The sequence below is a fragment of the Rhinopithecus roxellana genome, chromosome 2 (assembly GCF_007565055.1).
Source record: "Rhinopithecus roxellana isolate Shanxi Qingling chromosome 2, ASM756505v1, whole genome shotgun sequence".
Taxonomy (NCBI): Eukaryota; Metazoa; Chordata; class Mammalia; order Primates; family Cercopithecidae; genus Rhinopithecus; species Rhinopithecus roxellana.
Genome location: NC_044550.1, coordinates 72,114,741 through 72,137,113, shown reverse-complemented (window position 1 = coordinate 72,137,113; position 22,373 = coordinate 72,114,741). Strand labels below are relative to the sequence as shown.

At 36.5% G+C, this 22,373-nt stretch overlaps 1 non-coding gene across 1 annotated transcript; it reads left to right on the top strand.

Annotated features, from left to right (window-relative positions):
• Positions 1-21,218: 21,218 nt before the first annotated feature.
• On the top strand, positions 21,219-21,323 carry LOC115895829. The gene has a single exon (XR_004055935.1). It is a non-coding gene; the product is annotated as a U6 spliceosomal RNA (small nuclear RNA).
• The last annotated feature ends 1,050 nt before the right edge of the window (positions 21,324-22,373 follow it).

The window sequence follows — 22,373 nt, the reverse complement described above, 5'->3', positions numbered from 1 at the left end:
AAAGGTCAAGCATTTAAAATGTGTTTCTACTACCCTTTAAAGACACTAAAACTAATAGAAAATGCATGACTGGAAAATATAACTGGATGTTTCTTGGTAGAGAATAAAAACAAGTTGCTAAAACATCTTCAAATGTATACATTGTAAAATGTTGAATATATAGTGTAGAAAAATGTGAGAAAACATTTAAACTTCAAATCAACTAGTAGTCAGTACTACTTTATGCAAGCTTTCTTTTAAATTGGTAAATTTTATTTTTAGGCCTAAAAGTAACTGGAAAACAAGTTACTGGAAAAAAAGTAACTGGAAAACAAGTGTTGAAAAATCAGCTATTGTTAACATTAAGAGTATAGCTATGGTTCTAAAATTTTTGTTTAATTTTCAAGTGGATCATATATTTATCTTTTTCCAAATTCAGAAGCACTATTTTAAAAATCTCCATTTAGAAGTCCTGCACCATTTCCCATTTCTCCTCTGCTTCCCAAACCTACAGGAAACTTCTTCTTTTTTACTTCCTCATTTATTTTTTCAGAAAATGCAAGAACAAATTTATTCTTAAAATACTTTACTCAAATAGTTTTATATGTCCTAAAAACACTTTATGAAATAGGATAGAAAACTGCATGTCTAACTTGTCACTTAAAAATATATCAAAGCACTAGAATTAGGGAATAATCTTGTGTTACTGGCTTCACATAATAGATCAGGTTTTATTTGGTTTATTTTCCTGATTCCTCATTTTTTTTTTCCTAAGAAATCAAAAGCTCGGGGCTCTCTATTGCCAGACCAATTCTCCCTTATGAAATCTTTAGACAAGAATATCTAACTTTGTAATTGACACCTCCACAGTTTAAATTTAGCATATGCAAACTGAGCTGATATTCTCCTCCAAACCAACACCTCTTCCAGTCTTACTAATTTCAGTTTCTACCAACTAAATTTGTCTTGTTACTCACGTTCCTAAACCTTGTTATCCTTACCTTCTTTCTTTCTCTCTCACATCAGACCCTGCCCTGTCTAACCTGGCTCCTGTTCTCTGCACTCTCCTCCTCCTGAATTCCCTATAATTAAGACATTCACTCTTTTCTAGTCACGGTGTCTTCTTTGCTGCTCCTTCATTCCAAGTATATTCCCACCTCAAGGCACTGGCAATTAGAATCCCCTCAGTTTGGAATACACTTTTCCTAGATATCTTCATAGCAAGCCCCTGCACTTTGCTCATATGTTTATTTAAATCCTATAGGCTCTTCCTTAAACAAACATCCTGAATTTGACCATCTGTCACTACTGTAGCTCACATCACAGTTTTATCACTGTCTTCTGTTACTGTAATTATTATTACTATTGTTTGTATACTTGACTTCGTTTCTTATATTTTCAACATACCATTTGATTGATTCTGTTAAAATATACATCAGATTGTATCAGAATAGAAGTCAAAGTTCTTTCTCTGAATTATAAGACCCAGTGCAATCTGACCTCCATGACTTGCCTGAAGTCATCTACTGTGCTACCCACCCAACACTCTGTCAGCTCTATGAGTCACTGTGCAATTTCTCCAGGTAAATTCCTTTTAAATTCAGTGTATCTGTGCATGCTGTTCACTCCTGTCTGAAATATCTTCTTTCAGTTCCTTTGCACTTTTACAGATTTTAATGCATATATTTATTATATGTACTTTATGTATTTAAAACAAAAAATAGGAGGGCGGAGCAAGATGGCCGAATAGGAACAGCTCCAGTCTCCAACTCCGGGCACGAGCGACACAGAAGACCGGTGATTTCTGCATTTTCAACTGAGGTACTGGGGTCATCTCACTGGGGAGTGCCGGACAATCGGTGCTGGTCAGCTGCTGCAGCCCGACCAGTGAGAGCTGAAGCAGGGCGAGGCATTGCCTCACCTGGGAAGCGCAAGGGGGAAGGTAATCCCTTTTCCTAGCCAGGCGAACTGAGACACACAACACCTGGAAAATCGGGTAATTCCACCCCAATACTGCGCTTTAAGCAAACGGGCACACCAGGAGATTATACCCACACCTGGCCGGGAGGGTCCCACGGCCACACAGCCTCCCTCATTGCTAGCACAGCAGTCTGCGATCTAACCGCAAGGCAGCAGCGAGAATGGGGGAGGGGTGCCCGCCATTGCTGAGGCTTAAGTAGGTAAACAAAGCTGCTGGGAAGCTCAAACTGGGTGGAGCTCACAGCAGCTCAAGGAAACCTGCCTGTCTCTGTAGACTCCACCTCTGGGGACAGGGCACAGCTAAAAAACAACAGGGGAAGTAGCAGAGGCCTGTGCAGACCCGAACGACTCTGTCTGACAGCTTTGAAGAGAGCAGTGGATCTCCCAGCACGGAGGTTGAGATCTGAGCGCCGACAGACAGCCTGCTCAAGTGGGTCCCTGACCCCTGAGTAGCCTAACTGGGAGACATCCCCCACTAGGGGCAGTCTGACACCCCACACCTCACAGGGTGGAGTACAACCCTGAGAGGAAGCTTCCAAAGTAAGAATCAGACAGGTACACTTGCTGTTCAGCAATATTCTATCTTCTGCAACCTCTGCTGCTGATACCCAGGCAAATAGGGTCTGTAGTGGACCTCAAGCAATCTCCAACAGACCTACAGCCGAGGGTCCTGACTATTAGAAGGAAAACTACCAAACAGGAAGAACACCTATACCAAAACCCCATCAGTACGTCACCATCATCAAAGACCAGAGACAGATAAAACCACAAAGATGGGGAAAAATCAGGGGAGAAAAGCTGGAAATTCAAAAAAATAAGAGCCCATCTCCCCTGCAAAGGAGTGCAGCTCATCGCCAGCAACGGATCAAAGCTGGTCAGAGAATGACTTTGATGAGATGAGAGAAGAAGGCTTCAGTCCATCAAACTTCTCAGAGCTAAAGGAGGAATTACGTACCCAGCACAAAGAAACTAAAAATCTTGAAAAAAGAGTGGAAGAATTGATAGCTAGAATAATTAATGCAGAGAAGGTCATAAATGAAATGACAGAGATGAAAAACATGACACGAGAAATACGTGACAAATCCACAAGCTTCAGTAACCAACTTGATGAACTGGAAGAAAGAGTATCAGCGATTGAGGATCAAATGAATGAAATGAAGCGAGAAGAGAAACCAAAAGAAAAAAGAAGAAAAACAAATGAACAAAGCCTGCAAGAAGTATGGGATTATGTAAAAAGACCAAATCTACGTCTGATTGGGGTGCCTGAAAGTGAGGGGGAAAATGGAACCAAGTTGGAAAACACTCTTCAGGATATCATCCAGGAGAACTTCCCCAACCTAGTAGGGCAGGTCAACATTCAAATTCAGGAAATACAGAGAACACCACAGAGATACTCCTCGAGAAGAGCAACTCCAAGACACATAATTGCCAGATTCACCAAAGTTGAAATGAAGGAAAAAATCTTAAGGGCAGCCAGAGAGAAAGGTCGGGTTACCCACAAAGGGAAGCCCATCAGACTAACAGCAGACCTCTCCGCAGAAACTCTCCAAGCCAGAAGAGAGTGGGGGCCAATATTCAACATTCTTAAAGAAAAGAATTTTCAACCCAGAATTTCATATCCAGCCAAACTAAGTTTCATAAGTGAAGGTGAAATAAAATCCTTTACAGATAAGCAAATGCTTAGAGATTTTGTCACCACCAGGCCTGCCTTACAAGAGACCCTGAAGGAAGCCCTAAACATGGAAAGGAACAACCGGTACCAGCCATTGCAAAAACATGCCAAAATGTAAAGCCCATCGAGGCTAGGAAGAAACTGCATCAACTAACGAGCAAAATAACTAGTTAATATCATAATGGCAGGATCAAGTTCACACATAACAATATTAAACTTAAATGTTAATGAACTAAATGCTCCAATTAAAAGACACAGACTGGCAAACTGGATAAAGAGTCAAGACCCATCAGTCTGCTGTATTCAGGAGACTCATCTCACATGCAGAGACATACATAGGCTCAAAAAAAGGGATGGAGGAAGATCTACCAAGCAAATGGAGAACAAAAAAAAAGCAGGGGTTGCAATCCTAGCATCTGATAAAATAGACTTTAAACCATCAAAGATCAAAAGAGACAAAGAAGGCCATTACATAATGGTAAAGGGATCAATTCAACAGGAAGAGCTAACTATCCTAAATATATATGCACCCAATACAGGAGCACCCAAATTCATAAAGCAAGTCCTTAGAGACTTACAAAGGGACTTAGACTCCCATACAATAATAATGGGAGACTTCAACACTCCACTGTCAACATTAGACAGATCAACGAGACAGAAAGTTAACAAGGATATCCAGGAATTGAACTCATCTCTGCACCAAGCAGACCTAATAGACATCTATAGAACTCTCCACCCCAAATCAACAGAATATACATTCTTCTCAGCACCACATCGCACTTATTCCAAAATTGACCACATAATTGGAAGTAAACCACTCCCTAGCAAATTTACAAGAACAGAGATTATAACAAACTGTCTCTCAGACCACAGTGCAATCAAACTAGAACTCAGGACTAAGAAACTCAATCAAAACCACTCAACTACATGGAAACTGAACAACCTGCTCCTGAATGACTACTGGGTACATAATGAAATGAAGGCAGAAATAAAGATGTTCTTTGAAACCAGTGAGAACAAAGATACAACATACCAGAATCTCTGGGACACATTTAAAGTGGTGTGTAGAGGGAAATTTATTGCACTAAATCCCCACAAGAGAAAGCTGGAAAGATCTAAAATTGACACTCTAACTTCACAATTAAAAGAACTGGAGAAGCAAGAGCAAGCACATTCAAAAGCTAGCAGAAGGCAAGAAATAACTAAGATCAGAGCAGAACTGAAGGAGATAGAGACACAAAAAACTCTCCAAAAAATCAATGAATCCAGGAGTTGGGTTTTTGAAAAAATCAACAAAATTGACAGACCACTAGCAAGACTAATAAAGAAGAAAAGAGAGAAGAATCAAATAGACGCAATAAAAAATGATAAAGGGGATATCACCACCGACCCCACAGAAATACAAACTACCATCAGAGAATACTATAAACACCTCTACGCAAATCAACTAGAAAATCTAGAAGAAATGGATAATTTCCTGGACACTTACACTCTTCCAAGACTAAACCAGGAAGAAGTTGAATCCCTGAATAGACCAATAGCAGGCTTTGAAATTGAGGCAATAATTAATAGCCTACCAACCAAAAAAAGTCCAGGACCAGATGGATTCACAGCTGAATTCTACCAGAGGTACAAAGAGGAGCTGGTACCAGTCCTTCTGAAACTTTTCCAATCAATTGAAAAAGAGGGAATCCTCCCTAACTCATTTTATTAGGCCAACATCATCCTGATACCAAAGCCTGGCAGAGACACAACAAAAAAAGAAAATTTTAGACCAATATCCCTGATGAACATCGATGCAAAAATCCTCAATAAAATACTGGCAAACCGGATTCAGCAGCACATCAAAAGCTTATCCACCATGATCAAGTAGGCTTCATCCCTGGGATGCAAGGCTGGTTCAACATTCGCAAATCAATAAACGTAATCCAGCATATAAACAGAACCAAAGACAAGAACCATATGATTGTCTCAATAGATGCAGAAAAGGCTTTTGACAAAATTCAACAGCCCTTCATGCTAAAAACGCTCAATAAATTTGGTATTGATGGAACATACCTCAAAAATAATAAGAGCTATTTATGACAAACCCACAGCCAATATCATACTGAATGGGCAAAAACTGGAAAAATTCCCTTTGAAAACTGGCACAAGACAGGGATGTGCTCTCTCACCACTCCTATTCAACATAGTGTTGGAAGTTCTGGCTAGGGCAATCAGGCAAGAGAAAGAAATCAAGGGTATACAGTTAGGAAAAGAAGAAGTCAAATTGTCCCTGTTTGCAGATGACATGATTGTATATTTAGAAAACCCCATTGTCTCAGCCCAAAACCTCCTTAAGCTGATAAGCAACTTCAGCAAAGTCTCAGGATACAAAATTAATGTGCAAAAATCACAAGCATTCTTATACACCAGTAACAGACAAACAGAGAGCCAAATCAGCAATGAACTTCCATTCACAATTGCTTCAAAGAGAATAAAATACCTAGGAATCCAACTTACAAGGGATGTAAAGGACCTCTTCAAGGAGAACTACAAACCACTGCTCAGTGAAATAAAAGAGGACACTAACAAATGGAAGAACATACCATGCTCATGGATAGGAAGAAGCAATATTGTGAAAATGGCCTTACTGCCCAAGGTAATTTATAGATTCAATGCCATCGCCATCAAGCTACCAATGAGTTTCTTCACAGAACTGGAAAAAACTGCTTTAAAGTTCATATGGAACCAAAAAAAAGCCCACATTGCCAAGACAATCCTAAGTCAAAAGAACAAAGCTGGAGGCATCACGCTACCTGACTTCAAACTATACTACAAGGCTACAGTAACCAAAACAGCATGGTACTGGTACCAAAACAGAGATATAGACCAATGGAACAGAACAGAGTCCTCAGAAATAATACCACACATCTACAGCCATCTGATCTTTGACAAACCTGAGAGAAACAAGAAATGGAGAAAGGACTCCCTATTTAATAAATGGTGCTGGGAAAATTGGCTAGCCATAAGTAGAAAGCTGAAACTGTATCATTTCCTTACTCCTTATACAAAAATTAATTCAAGATGGATTAGAGACTTAAATGTTAGACCTAAAACCATAAAAACCCTAGAAGAAAACCTAGGTAGTACCATTCAGGACATAGGCATGGGCAAGGACTTCATGTCTAAAACACCAAAAGCAACGGCAGCAAAAGCCAAAATTGACAAATGGGATCTCATTAAACTACAAAGCTTCTGCACAGCAAAAGAAACTACCATCAGAGTGAACAGGCAACCTACAGAATGGGAGAAAATATTTGCAATCTACTCATCTGACAAAGGGCTGATATCCAGAATCTACAAAGAACTCAAACAAATTTACAAGAAAAAAACAAACAACCCCATCAAAAAGTGGGCAAAGGATATGAACAGACATTTCTCAAAAGAAGACATTCATACAGCCAACAGACACATGAAAAAATGCTCATCATCACTGGCCATCAGAGAAATGCAAATCAAAACCACAATGAGATACCATCTCACACCAGTTAGAATGGCAATCATTAAAAAGTCAGGAAACAACAGGTGCTGGAGAGGATGTGGAGAAATAGGAACACTTTTACACTGTTGGTGGGATTGTAAACTAGTTCAACCATTATGGAAAACAGTATGGCAATTCCTCAAGGATCTAGATCTAGATGTACCATATGACCCAGCCATCCCATTACTGGGTATATACCCAAAGGATTATAAATCATGCTGCTATAAAGACACATGCATACGTATGTTTATTGCGGCACTATTCACAATAGCAAAGACTTGGAATCAACCCAAATGTCCATCTGTGACAGACTGGATTAAGAAAATGTGGCACATATACGCCATGGAATATTATGCAGCCATAAAAAAGGATGAGTTTGCGTCCTTTGTAGGGACATGGATGCACCTGGAAACCATCATTCTTAGCAAACTATCACAAGAACAGAAAACCAAACACCGCATGCTCTCACTCATAGGTGGGAACTGAACAATGACATCACTTGGACTTGGGAAGGGGAACATCACACATCGGGGCCTATCCTGGGGAGGCGGGAGGGGGGAGGGATTGCATTGGGAGTTGTACCTGATATAAATGACGAATTGATGGGTGCTGACGAGTTGATGGGTGCAGCACACCAACATGGCACAAGTATACATATGTAACATACCTGCACGTTGTGCACATGTACCCTAGTACTTAAAGTATAATAAAAACAATAAATAAATAAGATAAATAAATAAATAGATAAAACAAAAAATATATGCATTAAAATACATAAAAACCCAAATGAACCAAGAAAGTATTATATGATAAATAGATATGATAGCAATAAATATATGGCAATCAAATTATAACAAATAATGAATTCATACATATATACATTTTTGGTCCTTAACATTAGAATGAATTCTAATATGCCATAGTTTTGTTATCCCCTTCCCACTACAATATCTCCAGGCCCAAGAAAAGTGCCTGACTGTTACCTGAGATTCAATAAGTATTTATCAAATCAAGGATTTTACATAGAAATGCGTATTTTTCTTTTCGTTTTTTTTTTTTTTTTTTTTTTTTTTTTTTTTTTTTTTTTTTGAGACAGAGTTTCACTGTATTGCCAAGACTGGAGTACAATGGCATGATCTTGGTTCACTGCTACCTCCACCTCCCGGTTCAAGGGATTCTCTTGTCTCAGCCTCCTGAGTAGCTGGGGTTACAGGTACACGCCACAATGCCCAGCTAATTTTTTGTATCTTTAGTAGAGATGGGGTTTCAACATGTGGGTCAGGCTCGTCTCAAACTCCTGACTCGTGATCCACACATCTCGGCCTCCCACAGTGCTGGGATTACAGGCATGAGTCACCATGTCCAGCTGAAATATGTATTTATATCTATATAGAGATAAAACATATTAATATGTTTTATTATTAGCTAATCTGTAAAATTAGCCAAAAAAAAATGCTTTCTTAAACATTTCCAAGAAAATTATTCATCTACATTTTGCAAAACCATTAATGAAAAATCAAAATCTGTTCCAAAAAATTTGTATTCTCACATTAAACAGAAAGGGCCGATTTCTTTTAAGATATAAACCCATCAAAGGTTTTTATTATCCTAGTGGCTGATTCAAAGGGCTTTAGAACTGAGCCATTGTTATTCTGCATATATTAAATAGCTTTGCAGATAATACAAAATCATCAAAAAACTTTACCTGAAAAATATTATTTGTAAAATATTGCAAAAATGCAGAACTAAGTTTTTCTTCCTTTAATCATTTATGAAAAATAGCCTAAAACAATGACCTTTTGTTGTTTATTTTTTATGTCTTTGCAGAAATGGTTTATGAAACGCTGACAAAAAAAGAATTTTGAAAAGGTCAGTGACGTATCACAACACTGTGCCTGCATAATTAACAGATCTTTCTTTTTATATCTTGATGGGATATCTTGGCTGTTAGTTGATAATAACAACATGCTGTGATTAGGAAACAGTCAAGAGAAAGTTATGTTCCAATTTGAGATACTATAGATCATTTCGATCTGCCAACATAGTAACTGAGTTCATTAGAAGTTGACAATTATTTGATGACACTGAAATCTTAGCAGCTATTGAAATAGCAATAATACTAGCACTAGTTGAATAGTTATTGAGAAGTTAGAAGTTTGCAAATTTCTGGAATTATGTAGCTAGAAATTTATCATGTAGCAGCATCGTATACTTTTCAATTGTATTCCTTTTTACTTTATTTATTTAGTTAAGATAAATTTCAACTTTTAGATTCAAGGAGTGCGTGTGCAAGTTTATTACCTGTTTGTATTGTGTAATGCTGAGGTTTGGAGGTACAAATGATCCTACCTCCCAGGTACTGAGCATAGTGCCCAGGAGTTTGTTTTTCAACTCTTCATCTCTTCCCTCCCTCTCTAGTAGTCCCGAGTTTCTATTCTTGCCATTTTTATGTCCATGAGTGCCCAATGTTTAGCTCCAATTTATAAGTGAGAACATGTAGTATTTGGTTTTCTGTTTCTGCATTATTTCACTTAGGATCATGGCCTCCAGCTTCAACCATGTTGCAAAGGATATAATTTTATTCATTTTTTTTATGAATGCATAGTGTTTCATGGTGTATAAGTATCACATTTTCTTTATCCAATCCACCATTGAAGGGCATCTAGGTTGATTCCATGTCTTTGCTACTATGAATAGTACTGCAATAAACATGTGAATACATATGTCTTTTTTGTAGAATGATTTGTTTTCTTTTGGATTGATGATTTTGTTTCTCAGTGATGGGATTGCTGAGTGGAATGAAAGTTCTAAGTTATTTGAGAAATCTCCAAGCTGCTTTCCACGGTGGCTGAAATAGTTTACATTCTCATCAACAGTGTAAAAGCATTCCCATTTCTCTGCAGTCCTGCCAACATCTGTTGGTTCTGACTTTTGAATAATAACTATTCTTACTGTTGTGAGATGTGAGAGGGTATCTCTCTGTACTTTTGATTTTCATTTCTGTATTGATTAGTGATGTGGAGCATTTTTCGTATGTTTGCTGGCTGTTTGTATCTCTCCCATTGAAAAGTATCTGTTCATGGCTATTGTCCACTTTTAATGCGACTATTAGTTTTTTTGCTTGTTCCATTGTTCATTCTTTATAGATTCTGGATATTAGACATTTTGAAAGCATAGATTGTGAATACTTTTTCCCATTCTGTAGGTTGTCTTTTTGATCTGTTGATAGTTTCTTTTGATATGCAGAAACATTTTAATTTAATTCAGTCCCATTTGTCAATTTTTGTCTTTGTTTTGAGGACTTAGTGATAAAGTATTAGCCAGGCTAATGTCCAGAATGGTGTTTCCTAGATTTTTTGTGTAGGATTCTTTCATATCTACTTTTAATCCATTAAAGTTAATTATTGTATATGGTGAAGATGGGGATCCAGTTTCATTCTTCTGTATATGGCTAGCCAGTTACCCCAGAACCATTTATCAAATAGAAAGTTCTTTTTCCATTGTTTATTTTTGTTGACTTTGTCAAAGATCATATAGATGTAGGTTTGTAGCTTTATATCTGGATTGTCTATTCTGTTTCATTGGTCCACGTGTGTTTTTATACCATTACCAAGATGTTTTAGTTACTGTAACCTTATAGTATAGTTTAGTCATGTAATGTTATGTGTTCAGCTTTTTTATGTTTGATTAGGATTGCTTTGGCTATTCTGGCTCTTTTTCAGTTCCATATGAATTTCTGAATAGATTTTTCTAGTTGTGTTGAAAAATGCCATTGGTAGTTTGATAGGAATAGCATTTAATCTGTGAATAGCTTTGAGCAGTATGGCCATTTTAATGGTATTGATTCTCCCAATCCGTGATAATGGAGTATTTTTTCATTAATTTGTGTCATCCTAATTTATTTTAGCAGTGTTTTGTAATTCTTCTTGTAGAGATCTCTTAGCTCCTTGGTTAGATATATTACTAGTTTTTTTTTTTTTTAATTTTTTTTGTTGTTATTGTCAATGGGATTGCATTCTCGATTTGGCTTTCAGCTTGAACATGATTAGTGTATAGAAATGCTATTGATTTTTATACATTGATTTCGTATCCTGAAACTTTACTGAAGTCATTTTAAATCCGTACCAGGAGACTTTTGGCAGAGTCTTTATGATTTTCTAGGCATATGTTTATATCATCCATGAACAGAAATAGTTTACTTCTCCTTTTCCTATTTTGATACTTTTATTTATTTCTCTTGCCTGATTTATCTGGCTAGCATCTTCAGTACTAGGAACAGTACTATGTTAAACAGGAGTGGTGTGAATAGGTATCCTTTGTCTTGTTCCATTTCTCAAACAGAATGCTTCCAACTTTCACCTAGTTAGTATAATGTCTGTGGGTTTCTCACAGGTGGCTCTTATTATTTTCAATATTATTTCAATGTGTTCCTATAACATTGTGTCTTGAGGATTTTTACCATGAAGGAATACTGGATTTTATTGAAAGTTTTTTCCATGTCTATTGAGATGATCATATATATATATAAAATTTTTAAATTCTGTTTATGTGGTTAATCACATCTCTTGATTTGCCTATGTTGAACCAATCTTCCATCTCAGGAATAAAGCCTATCTGGTCATGGTGAATTAACTTTTTGATATGCTGTTGAATTCTGTTTGGTAGTATTTTGTTCAGGATTTTTCAATCTATGTTCATCAATAATACTGTCCTGTAGTTTTCTTTTTTCATTGGGTCTTTGGCAAGATTTTAGTATCAGGGTGGAATGAGTTAAGGAGGAGACCTTTCTACCTGATATTTGGAATAGCTTTAGTAGAATTGGGACCAGATCTTCTTTGTACATCTGGTATAATTTAGCCATGAATCCATCTGGTCAAGAAGCTTTTTTGTTTGGTAGGTTTTTTTATTACTGATGCAATTTTGGAACTTGATATTGAATCTGTTCAGTGTTTCAATTTCTTGCTGATTCAATCTTGGGAAATTGTTTCTAGGAATTTATCAATTTCCTCCAGATTTTCTAGTTTGTGGGCAGAGAGGTGTTCATAAACATCTTTATGAGAATCTTTTGTGTTTCTGTGGGATCAATTGTAATGTCACTTGGTCATTTTGCATTGTGCTTATTTAATTTTCTTTTCTTTGTTAACCTAGCCAGTGGTTTAATAATCTTGTTTATCCTTTCAGAAAACCAACGTTTGGTTTCATTGATTTTTTGTATGAGTTTTTAGATCTCAACTGCATTTAGTTCCATTCTGATTTAGTTATTTCTTTTCTTCTGCTAAGTTTAAGTTGCTTTTTTTCTAGATTCTTTATGTGTGATCTTAGATAATTAATTTGAGATATATCTAGCTTTTTGAAGTAGGTGTTTAGCACTACAAACTTTCCTCTTAACATTGTTTTGGTATGTGTGTCTGAATCCCAAAAATTTTGGTATGTGTGTCTTCATTTTTATGTATTTCAAATAATCTTTTTATTTCTGCCTTAATGTAGTTGTTTACTCAAAAGTCATTCAGGAGCAATTTGTTTAATTCCCATGTAATTGTGTGGTTTTGAGAGATCTTCTCTGTACTGATTTCTATATTTATTCCACTGTAGTATTAGAGTTAGTTGGTCTATTTTAACTTTTTTGAATTTATTGAGACCTGCTTTATGGCTGAGCATGTGGCTAATCTTGGAGTATGTTCCATGTGCAGATGAGAAAGATGCATATTCTGTGGTTGACAGGTGGAGTATTCTGTAGATGTGTATCGGATGCAATTGGTTGACTGTTGAGTTTAAGACCAGAATTTCTTTGTTAGTTTTCTGCCTCAATGATCTTTCTAATAGTGTCGGTGTGATATTGAAGTCCCCACTATTACTGTGTGGCTAAGTTTTTTCACAGGTCTAAAAGTACTTTTTTTATGAATATGGGTGCTCCAATGTTGACTTCATATATATATATGGTAATTAAGTCTTCTTGTTGAATAGACACTTTATCATTATGTAATGCGCTTGTTTGTCCTTTTTCACTGTTATTGTTTCAAAGTCTGCTTTATTTAAGAATGCTGACCCTTCCTCTTTTTCCTTTTCTATTTCCATGGTAGATCTTTCTCCAACCTTTTACTTTGAAGTATGGATTTTGTTAAATGAGAGATAGGTCTGTTGAACACAGCAGATGAATGTCTTATTTCTTTCATTCAACTTACCATTCTGTGGCTTTTAAATAAAGCATTAGATCATTGAGATTCAAAGATAATATTAATGTATTTTAATTTAGATTCAAAGAAAACATTAATTTAAATATTAATTAATTTTAATATTAATTTATTTAATGTAATATTAATATTTTTAACATAAATATATTTATGTTATCTCTTTCTTCATTTCCTGGATTGCTTTAGAGGCTTTTTTGTGTGGATTTTCAATTGTATCTTAAATTTCATTGATATTCTTTTTTTTTTTTTTTTTTTTTTTTTTTTTTTTGAGACGGAGTCTTGCTCTGCCGCCCAGGTTGGAGTGCAGTGGCCGGCTCTCAGCTCACTGCAAGCTCCGCCTCCCGGGTTCACGCCATTCTCCTGTCTCAGCCTCCCGAGTAGCTGGGACTACAGGCGCCCGCCTCGTCGCCCGGCTAGTTTTTTGTATTTTTTTTTTTTAGTAGAGACGGGGTTTCACCGTATTAGCCAGGATGGTCTCGATCTCCTGACCTCGTGATCCGCCCGTCTCGGCCTCCCAAAGTGCTGGGATTACAGGCTTGAGCCACCGCGCCCGGCCTCATTGATATTCTTTGCAATTCATATTTTTAATTATTTGTCTGTTATTTCTGATTTTTAATTTTAGTTAGGAATGATTGCTGGATAGCTAATGAAATCCTTTGGTGGTGTCGTTACATTCAGATTTTTTATGATGTCAGAATTTTTGTGCTGTTTTATTTTCATCTGGTGACACTGGCACTTCCAATTGTCATAATTATTTGTATGCAGGGAGAATTTTTTCTTTCTCTTTCTTGTCTTACAATATTATTATTACTTTTCCCTTTTCCCTACTCCCTAGAGAGTGTGACTATAGGTAATGCTGAGTGGGGCCTTTTGATATTTGCTTCTATAGTCCGATGCAATTCTTTGGCAGGTTTTATATTGGGCTGTTTAGTTTGACCTACAAGCCAATAGAACGCACTTGTAGCTAAGAAACAACTGTGGCCAATGTGACTAGGTATATATGGTATATACTTTATCCTTTTTTACTGGCAGAAGCTCTTTTTTGTCTCAGGCAATGGGGTGATACATGGAATACACAGTGATCTGACTATTCAGACTAGACAGACCTCAGTGAGTAATGGAAGTGTCAGTAGAGGTCCTAGAAGACACATGCCTTACAAGCAGAGGTAAATTTGTCCTAATGAAAAATCTATCCTGGATATACAGTAACCAAACTTACATCTTAAAAGGCTCAGCGTTAGCTACAAGTTGCTCAACTACCTACAAAAGTAAACTTTAACATTCTTTAAATAAAGATTTAAAAATGCAGGCTCCCAAATACATAACATTCATGTTAGTATCTAATTACGACTATGCATTCAAAGAAACAAGAAAACAATAGGCAATGTATTTAAAATAGCTGTTGTAAATGCACACAAGGATACTAAGGAAAGCATGAGCATCACGAGGTGAAAAATGGAAGCCATATAAAGAACCAAATACATTTTTGGAGCTAAAAATTATACCAGAAATAAAAAATGCATTGACTTGGATTAACATATCTGTGAGCTTGAAAACAGTATAACAAATTATTTAAAATGAAACACAAAGAGAAAACAATGCACTAAAAATAAACACATTCTCAGTGGCTTGATGGTTAATGACTAATGTGTAATGTAAGTGCACTTGGAGCCTCTGAAGGACAGAAGGTGGAGAAAAAAAATCATAGACACACACACACACACACACACACACACACACACACATTCTTAAGAATATCTATATTTGGCCAGGTGCAGTGTCTTACTCCTATAATCTCAGCATATTGGGAGGTCAAGGTTGGTGGATCACTTGAGGTCAAGAGTTCGAGACCAGCCTGGCCAACATGGTGAAATCCTGTTTCTATTAAAAATACAAAAATTAACCTGGCATGGTGGCACTTCCCTGTAGCCCCAGCTACTTGGGAGGCTGAGGCAGGAGAATCGCTTGAACCAGAAGTCGGAGGTTGCAGTGAGCTGAGGTACCACCACTGCACTCCAGCCTGGGTGACAGACAGAGTGAGACTCTGTTTCCACCCCACAAAAAGAATATCTATATTTAAGAAATGATGCACTACATGTTTCCAAAATTCATGAAAACATGAATTCATGAAAACACGAGTATCTCCATAAGAACCAAAAATCAGGTGAGCGATCACAGTTTTAATATCGAATCATGGAAAAGGGCACTGAATAGAATAGGAATGGCAATTTTGTATTTCATACACCATTCCTCCCCCATTCTCTTGGCAGCATGGTATGTGGAGACATAATCTGTTTGCTTGGGGAAGAGAGAGCAGAGTGATTATGGGACTTTGTATTGGAAATCATTGATATTCTGTCACAGTGGAACATAACACAGGGCAGAATTTAGCCAGTGCCCACGAAGGGAGCATTTAGACTAGCTCTAGCCAGAGGAGAATTTTCCAATCCAGCAGTAGAAAACTGAGTTGTGGCTAGCCCTACCACCAGCAAACTAAAGTGCTCTGGGTCCTGAAAAAATTTGAAAGGCACTATAGGCCACGAGAACTGCAGTCCTTGGGCACTCCTCAGTGTTGCACTAGGTTCAGAGCTGGTAGACTCGGGTTGCACACCACCCAGTGAAACACACGTGGGGCAGCCAAGGGTGTGCCTGAATCACCTGTGCTCCAGCTCCAGGCAGTGTAACTTGGCAAGAGACTTCTATTGCTTGCAGAAAGGAAAATAAATAGCAAAGAAGACTTTGTCTTACAACTTGGATACCAGCTCAGCTACAGTCAAACAAAAGCACCAAAGTCCTGAAGCCCCAGATTCCAGGCCCTACCAACTGGATGACATTTCTGACCTATGATAGGCCAGATGACCACCTTCTGCCCTGAAAGGGCAGTCTTGGCAGGATTCACCATCTGATGACTAAATAGCTCTCGGGCCCTAAATAAACACCAGCAGTAGCCAAGCAGTAGTTGTCACAGGCCTTGGGTATAACCCAGTACTGTACTAGATTTAGCTATGATTCAGTACAATTACAAATGTGGTAATAGGAGTGCTCACGTTACCCCTTCCCCAAACTCCAAGCAGCCCAACATAGACAGAAAGAGCCTCCATTTGTTTGGAGAACAGTGAAGAAAGAGAAAAAGAGACTCTGCCTTGTATTTCAGGAAATTCTCCTGGATCTTACCCAAGCTCACTAAAGCAATACCTCTGTTTTGAGTTTTCAAGAGTCATAGTGTTACAGGGTTTAGAGTGCCTCCAGTGGAGATCTGACTGCAGTGACCAAAGACTAAAATCAAAACATTCCATTCCCTTTGAAGACTCAGAGACTCTCCTCAAGAAGGACATGTACAAACAAGCCCAGATGAAAAGATTAGAATATCTAACTGTTTAATGCCCAGACTTTTATGAAAATTGGCGGGCCGGGCGCTGTGGTTCAAGCCTGTAATCCCAGCACTTTGGGAGGCCGAGACGGGCGGATCACGAGGTCAGGAGATCGAGACCATCCTGGCTAACACGGTGAAACCCCGTCTCTACTAAAAATACAAAAACTAGCCGGGCGAGGTGGCGGGCGCCTGTAGTCCCAGCTACTCGGGAGGCTGAGGCAGGAGAATGGCATAAACCCGGGAGGCAGAGCTTGCAGTGAGCTGAGATCTGGCCACTGCATTCCAGTCCGGGCGACAGAGCGAGACTCCACCTCAAAAAAAAAAAAAAAAAAGAGAAAATTGGCAAACATCAAGAACATCCAGGGAAATATGATCTCAACAAATAAGGCAACAGTGACAAATTCTGGAATGACAGATATGTGATCTTTCAGACAGAGAATTCACAATAGCTGTTTTAAGCACACTCAGTGAACTTCAAGGCAGCACAGAGAAGGAATTCAAAATCCTATCTGAAAAATTTAACAAAGAGTTTGAAATAAAAAAAAAAATCAAGCAGAAATTCTGGAGCTGAAAATTTTGACAAATTTATAAGTGCATCAAAGACTCTCAACAGCAGATCCGATAAAGCAGAAGAATGAGACTGAAGAGTGAGCCTGAAGACAGCTTCTATGAAAATGCACGGTGATAGCAGAAAAAAAAAGAATAAGAAAGACTGCAACATGCCTACAAGATCTAGAAAATAGCCTCAAAAGAGAAAATATAAAATATGTTGGCCTCAAAAGGAGATAGAGAGAGGGACTAGGGTAAAAAGTTTATTCAAAGAGTAACGGAGAACTTTCCAAACCTAGAGAAAGATATTGATATTTAATTATAAGAAGGTCACAGATCACCAAGCAGATTTCACCCAAATAAGACTACCTCAAGACATTTAATAACCATACTCCCAAAGGTCAAGGATAAGAAAAGGATTCTAAAAGCAGCAAGAGAAAAAAAATGAGTTACATATTAACGAGCTCCAAAAATTCTGGCAGTAGACTTCTAAGTGGAAACCTTAGAGTCCAAGAGAGAGGGACATGACATATTCAAAGTGCTGAATCACAACATAATATATCACAAATTGTTACACTCAGTGAAAATATAATTCAAACATGAAAGAAAAATAAATACTCTCTCAAAGAAACACAAACTGAGGGATTTTTTTCAACACCAGACTCAATCTATAAGAAATCTGAAAGGGTGCTGTTTAATCTAAAACAAAAAGAGTGTTAATGAGCAATAGTAAATTATCAGAAGATACAAAACTCACTGGTAACAGTAAGTATACAAATACAGAATAATCTAAAACTATAATTATGGTGTATAAACCACTCATATTTTGAATAGAAAGACTAAAAGATAAACCGGTAAAAGATACTAAATACAAAAGCCTTTAAAAAATATAAACAGTATAAAAATATAAATTCAACCACCAAAAGTACAAGAGTTGGGGGAATACAGTTAAAATGTAGAATTTTTATTGGTTTTCTCTTTGCTTGTTTTGCAGTCAGAGTTAAGTTGTTTAAAACGATTGGTTTAAGATGTTATTTTCAAGCCTCATGGTAACCTCAAATCAAAAAAAAATGTGAGACAGATATACAGAAAATAAAAAGCAATGAAAATCACTTACACAAAGGAGGATAGAAAAAGGAAGAATGGAAGGAAGAAAAGACCAGAAAACAAATGACAAAAGGGCAGCAGTATTACTTATCAATAATAACATTGAATGTAAATGGACTAAATTCTCCATTTAAAAGATATAGAGTAGTTGAATGGATAAAAGTCTACAGGAAAATCACTTCACCTATAAAGACATACACAGAGTAAAAATAAATTGAGGAAAAAAGATAATCCATGCAAATGAAAACAAATAAAAAAAAGAGTAGCTATATTATAAAAGATAAAATATATTTCAAACATAAAGTATAGAAAGGCAAAGAGGTTCATTATACGATGATAAATGAATCAATTATGCAGGAGGATATAACAGTTATAAATATATCTGCTCCCAAAACTGGAACACCAAGGTATATAGAGCAAATATTATTGAATTTAAAGAGAGGGACAGACCCAGATACAATAATGAGTGGAGACCTCAACATCCTACTTTAGGCACTGAGCAGATCATCCAGACAGGAAATTAGCAAAGAAACGTTGGGCTTAATCTGCAACATAGATCAAATAGTCCTAATAAATATTGACAGAATATTTCATCCAACAGCTACAAAATACACATTCTTCTCTCAGCCCATGGATCATTCTCAAGGATAGACCATACGTGAGGCCATAAAACAAGTTTTTTAGAAATTGAAAAAGTTTACATCATATTAGGTATCTTCTCTGAACACAATGAAATAAAATTAGAAATCAATAATAAAAAACGAAAAACTTTTGAAACTCTACAAAGACATAGAAGTTAAACAATATGATCTTGAATGATCAATGAGTGAATGAAGAAATTAAAAAGGGAATTTAAAAATTTCTAGACAAAAATGAAAATGAAAACACAATATGTCAAAACCTATGGGACATAGTAAAATGCATATTAAGAGGATAGTTTATAGCAAAAAAAAATAGAAAAACTTCAAACAAACAATCCAACAATGCATTTTAAAGAAGTAGAAAAACAAGAGCAAACCAAACTCAAAATTGGGAAAAGAAAATAGTAAGAATAAGAGCATAAATAAATGAAATTGAAACAAAAAAATCATAAAAGATAAAGAAAACAAAAAAGTTTGTTTTTTTTTTGGAAAATATAAACAAAAATGACAAACCTCTAGCCAGACTAATTAAGAAAAAGGGAAGACCTATATAAATAAAGATGAAAAAGGAGACATTACAACTGATATAACAGAAATTGAAAAGAGTATTAAAGACTGCCATGAGCAACTATGTACCAATAAATTGGAAAGCCTAGAAGAAATAGATAAATTTTCAGACACATACAACCTACTAAGATTGAACTATGAAGAAATCGAAAACCTGAATAGACCAAAAACAAAACACAAGATCAAATTTAGTGAGAAACTTTCCATCAAAGAAAAGCCTGGCTTGTTATTGTAGGTAGTCATTAAGACATGAGCAGGGCAGAAGGGCTCCCCCCTCAACCACCAGAAATGTCATGTGACCATCAGGTGATGGTCCGGCAGTTGTCGACTGGCTCTGTAAAATAATAATTGCTTACAACCAGCGCCAGGGAAGGGCAGTCTCCCAATAGAGAGAAAACACCCGAAACTGGTGATCAGCAGCTTCCTGATAAGATATCAGGAGTTGGATGAGTGGGCTCAAGAATGATCATTAAGGGGCAAAGTGATGGAGTTTAACTGGTATATCACTTTCCTCTAGAAATTCTAGACCAGCAAGTGAAGAACGCCTCAAGTAAGCATGTGTACAACTCCAGCAAACACACTGAACATGCTCTCCTCACAAGTGCTAGCAAGCCACTGAACATGCAGACAGCCCAAGCCAAGGGAAGAATCCGAGAAATAATGCAAGATCTTGGAAGTATGCCAATGTATAAAATCCCAAGTCAAGAGGTCAAACTGTGCACTTGATCTCTCAGGTTGCCTGCTTGGCCCTTTTCCAAGGGTACTTTACTTCCTTTTATTCTTGCTCTACAACTTTTCAATAAACTTTCACTCCTGCTCTAAAACATGCTTTGGTTTCTCCTTCTGAGTCTTTCTTCTGAGGAAGAAATAATTGAGGTTGCTGCAGCTCTGTATGGATATAGATTTGCTGCCGTTAACATGATCTGATGTTTTCACTGCTGAATTTTATCAAACATTTAAGGAAGAACTAATACCAATCCTACTCAAACTATTGCAAGATATATAAGATTAGGGAACACTTCAAAATTCATTTTTGGAGGATGGTGTTACTGATGTCAAAAATCAAACAAAGACAAAACAAGAACAAAACAAAACCACAGGCCAGTATCTAGTTAACATTGATGCAAAATTCCTAAACAAAATACGAGCAAATTGAATTCAACAACATATTAGAATGATCATTCATCATGACCAAGTGGAATTCATCCCAAGAATGAAAGAATGATCTAACATATGCAAGTCAATCAATGAAGTCAAATCAATCAAATTGAGTCAAATCAATCAAAGAGTGCAAAGTTAGTGGAGAGGGAGGGAAAAAGTGTGGATTGTTGATGGGTACAAAAACATAGAGTGAGTAAGATCTAGTACTTGATAGCACAACAGATTGACCACAGTCAAGAATAATTTATAATATGTTTTTAAATAACTAAAATAGCAGAAATGAAATGTTCTTGTAATGAAGAAATAATAAATGCTTGGGGTGTTGCATGTTATATACCTGTATGTTTTCCCATCACATGTACCCCATAAATATATACACCTACTATGTACACATAAAAATTAAAAATGAGAAATTAAATCTAAAAAATAGAATGAGCATCAAATTTCAGGTAATATAAAAAGAAAATTAAATCAAGTGCTTGCTTCAGCAGCACATATATTAAATTTGGAAAGATACAGAGAAGATTAGCATAGCCCCTACACAAGAATGACATAAATTCATGAATTGTTCTGTATCTCTGGAATAAAAATCAAGTTGGATCCTAATCAAATTACTATAAATACATGGAAAAGAGAAAAATCTAAAAAGAAGTTAAAGGGAAAAAAAGCACATTTTATACTAGAAATGAAAGATGAATATGACCAAATAATTCTTTTTGGAAAGAACATAAGGCAAAAGACCAAAAAAAAAAAAAAAAAAAAAAAGTCTTTATGGTGCTGAGGAAGAGGAGTACACCTCTTCAATTTAAAATTGTACAGCCAAAAAAAAAAAAAAAAAGTTTTTAGAAAATGAAGAGAAATAAATACCATTTTAAAATAAACACTTACAGATTCATTACCAAATAACTTACACTAAAATTAATACTTAGCATTTTTTTTCAAAATGAAATGACCCTAGGTGGAAATTGAGCACTTCATATAGAAGTGAAGAGTAATAGAATTAGTAAATATGGCCTCTTCCCCTTTTCAAGTTTCCTTTAAAACATGATTGAGCCAGGTGTGGTGGCTCACTCCTGTAATCTCAGCATGCCGGGAGGTTGGGGCAAGATGTTCAAGTGTTCAAGACAAGCCTGGCCCACACAATTAGATCCCATCTCTACAATAAATAAATAAACAAACAAACAAACAAACAAATAAATAAATAAATAAATAAATAAATAAATAAAACATAGCTGGGCATAGTGGCATACCTCTTTAGTCCTAGCTACTCAGGAGACTGAGACAGGAGGATCACTTGAGCCCAGAAGTTTGAGATTACAGTGAGTTATGATTGTACCACTGCACTCCAGCCTGGGCAACACAGTGAGACCTGGTCTCAATAAATAAATAATTGGTTATTTAAAACAAAAAATAACAACATATTTTACATTTTAAACATACTCAGAAGTAAAATTATTAATACAAGAGTACAAAAGATGACAGAGACAAACTGAAAAATATTTGTATAAGGAGTTAATGCTATGTAAACAAGTCTGCAATACTGTTGGAAGGTATATTGTAATACGATAAATATTATAAACCTTAGATTGACCTGTAAAGGAAAATTAAAGAAAAATGAGGAAAATTGACA